The following is a 3462-nucleotide window of genomic DNA, read 5'->3' on the forward strand; positions in this document are numbered from 1 at the left end:
ACGAAAATGGCTTATTTTATATTAATTTGAGCATATTACATTTTCAAGCTATAAAGTGGGCCATGCATGATAAAATTATATAATAAAATATAAAGTTATATTTAATAATTTATTTTAATATGTTTCATTAATAAATTGGGTTTTAATTAATTAAGTAAATTGATTAATTAAAGTGGTTAAATTACATTCCTTGGTCCTCTAAATTATCTACTATTTTTGGACAGGTCTGAGAGCTTTATGTTGATTACAAAACCATCCAAATGGAGGACTAAGTCAACCCAAAATTCGGCTGCATGTGGATGTTCATAAATCAAATTTTGGTTTAATTACACAAGGACCTTGAAGAGTTGAAGAAATCAGAGATTTACCCAGAGATTTGCAATTGACCGAGTCTTGATCTTGATGATGTGTGGCACTAAAATCAAGCAAAAATCAGCCACATTTCCACAAATCATGGCCAGCCACCCTTGGAGGAATTCTCAAAATATGGACACTCCTATTTTTAGCAAACTAGCTCCCTTGCCTCACCTATAAATAAGACCTCATTTCTCACTTTTCTAATCATCCCTCACTCATTCATCATTCTCTCCTCTCTCAACTCTCTTAGCCCTCACGCCTATCATCATCTTTGCACAAAGATTTTTAGCAAGTTAACCTCTTAAAGAGCCCTTGGTCGGCCACCTTGGAGAGCCATTAGCAAAGGAGCGAAGCGAAGGAACAAATGAGCCCTCGTCAGTTAGAGTCTTGGGTGATAGCCACTTTGATTTGGGTTTAATCTTTCTTTTCTTTAACTTAATTCAAGAATGTTTGCTAGGTGTTTACTATTCTTATTTACAACAATGCTAGTTTAATTTTATTTAAGCTAGGATGATTATTTTGATTGAATAATATTTATTTGATTCATGCTTATAATATTTGTGCCTTAGTCATCATGTTTTCAATTAAAATCAAGTTTGTATTTCGTTCATACGTGCTTGAAATGCACTTGAATTAGCTGAGCGATCCTAACCAGACGACGGCTAGTGGAAACATAATTGAAATGTGCATGCTCAATTTAGATCCTAACCCGATTAAATTGCAGGTTGCATAACAACCCTAACCAGACTCTGTTATCTGCATAGTTTTTAGATTTGTGTGATTAAACTATTTCAAACCTAACACGTCCTTGTTACCTCACACGAATACTAAGAAACCCTTAGTAAATAAGGATCAGTAAAATGCGTATTTACTAAGTAAAAGATTCCAAAAGGACCTAATGTGGTTTCTGAACTCATGAAAGATCGAGTTCCCTTGGAATGTTTTTCCGAATATTAATAAACATGTTGATAATAATTTGAGTTTAATTAAAGTAATTGTCCTAGCTTATTTATGTTATAATTGTTGCTTATTGTGTTAATTCTGCTAAAATCTATTTCATTCATATAGTTTTCATACTTAGGATAAATTGCATTAGGGATCATTGCATTTAGCTTCATATACTTAATTTTTCATCACGTCTCAATTATATTGTTTTTTATTTATCAAATTGTTAATATAATTTTACAAATGAATTCGCTTAGCACAAATAAAATCCCTGTGGAGACGATAACTCGATACTTACTTATTACTTGATAACAACTGTGTACACTTGCACAAACCCAAGCGTTACAAGTTTTTGGCGCCGTTGCCAAGGAATGTCAACTGTTGCCATATTCATTTTTTTTTTGAAATTATTTATTTTCAATTTGGTTACTTCTAACATTACTAACTTATTCTTTTTAATTTTTTGATTTTATTTTTTTAGGGGTTTATGAGCATAGATTGGATTATCGATTTACTCTCAGTAGACTGTGAAATTGAGCGAACTTTCAGACAAAGAAGACGTGAATGAATAGCCCAAATACAAGTCGAGATAGACCTTAGAAATCAGAATCAAGACCAAGGTAATGAAGCCGATCATGTACGAAATCCCATCCTTATCGCCAATGATAGGGATTGATGCATCAGACAAAATGCTGTGTCGCTTTTCAATGAGTTAAATCCAGGAATTAGAAGGCCAAATATTAAGGCAACCCAATTCGAATTGAAACCAATGATGTTTCAAATGCTACAAACGGTGGGCCAATTTAGTGGTATGCCCATGGAAGATCCACATCTCCACCTTTGATTGTTTATGGAGGTGAGTGATTCATTCAAGATTGCCGGTGTGACCGAAGATGCACTGAGTGATTCATTCAAGATGGCTCAATTCATTGCCACTAAGTTTCATATCTACATGGCAATAATTAGCGGAGAGATTTTTGGTTAAGTATTTATCGCCTAGCAAGAATGCTAAGTTGAGGAACGAGATCACAACTTTCCAAAAATTGCATGACGAGTCTTTGTATTAGGCTTGGGAGTGATTCAAGGAGTTACTTCGTAAGTGTCCTCATCAAGGGATTCCTTATTGTATCTAGTTGGAGACATTCTATAATTGTAACACCCCAAACTCGGCCTAGACGTTACGACTGAATCTAACGTGTCACATCAAAGTGCCTTCTAAATTCTTGGACTTGATGGCGATAAACCGTTTTTAAGTTAAAAGCCCATATAGTTTTTATTGCTTGAGTAAACTCGGTAAATTATGTTATTAAAAATGAAATTAGCTTAACAAAATGTTTGTTATCATTAATTCCTTACTCCGATTAAAATCGTGGAAGCTTCTCTAGTTGAAAACCTTAAGGTTGAAAATGCATGTTTTTCTTTGAAATCGTTATCATTTTGAAAACTCAATGTACCTACTCTAGCGAGTTAAAATACGAAGTCAAGCCAAATAAAAACTGAAAAGAGAAATTTCCCAAATGGCCTTATTACATAATTAAAACCCCAATATAAAATCTGTGACAGCCCTAATTTGACCCTAGTCAGAATGTGGTTTCGGGACCACAAAACCGAGTCATAAAATTTAGTTAAAATTTTATTTGCATACCTTATATGTGTGGTAGTACTTGTATAAAAATTTGATGTTTTAATTTTTATCTTAGGAATGTGAATCTTGCTTGAAAGGATTTAGTTGAGAGACTTAGAAAATTTTGATAGGTAAATAAGTAGGGACCAAATAGTATTGAAATATGAAAATTTGGGTTTGCATGTCAAAATGCCCAAATTATGTTGAGTGGCCGGCCAAGCATGGCTTCATTCTTCCAAGATTATGTTGTTTATTATTTAATATTGGTAAGTAATTAAAATAGAGGAGAAATAAAGATTAATAATAAGAAAATGAACAAAAAAAAGGGTGTGTTCATCCTTGCTATCCTTTAGCCGAAAAACCAAGTAAAAGAAAGAGAGAAAAGCTTTGGAGAAGTTCGGCCATACTTGTATCAAGGTTGAGGTATGTTGAAGTTATTCCTTTAAATTCATGTATATTTTTGGTTGTTAGTTTGAATTCTATCTATCCCATGGTTGGATTTGGGGTTGTTGGAGAGTTGGGATTTGACAAAGAAG

At 33.4% G+C, this 3462-nt stretch overlaps 1 non-coding gene across 1 annotated transcript; it reads right to left on the minus strand.

Annotated features, from left to right (window-relative positions):
- Positions 1–2312: 2312 nt before the first annotated feature.
- Positions 2313–2419, minus strand: LOC128284569 (small nucleolar RNA R71). Its single transcript, XR_008274993.1, has one exon. It is a non-coding gene; the product is annotated as a small nucleolar RNA R71 (small nucleolar RNA).
- Between the last annotated feature and the right edge of the window lie 1043 nt (positions 2420–3462).

The sequence above is a fragment of the Gossypium arboreum genome, chromosome 11, assembly GCF_025698485.1.
Source record: "Gossypium arboreum isolate Shixiya-1 chromosome 11, ASM2569848v2, whole genome shotgun sequence".
Classification (NCBI taxonomy): domain Eukaryota; kingdom Viridiplantae; phylum Streptophyta; class Magnoliopsida; order Malvales; family Malvaceae; genus Gossypium; species Gossypium arboreum.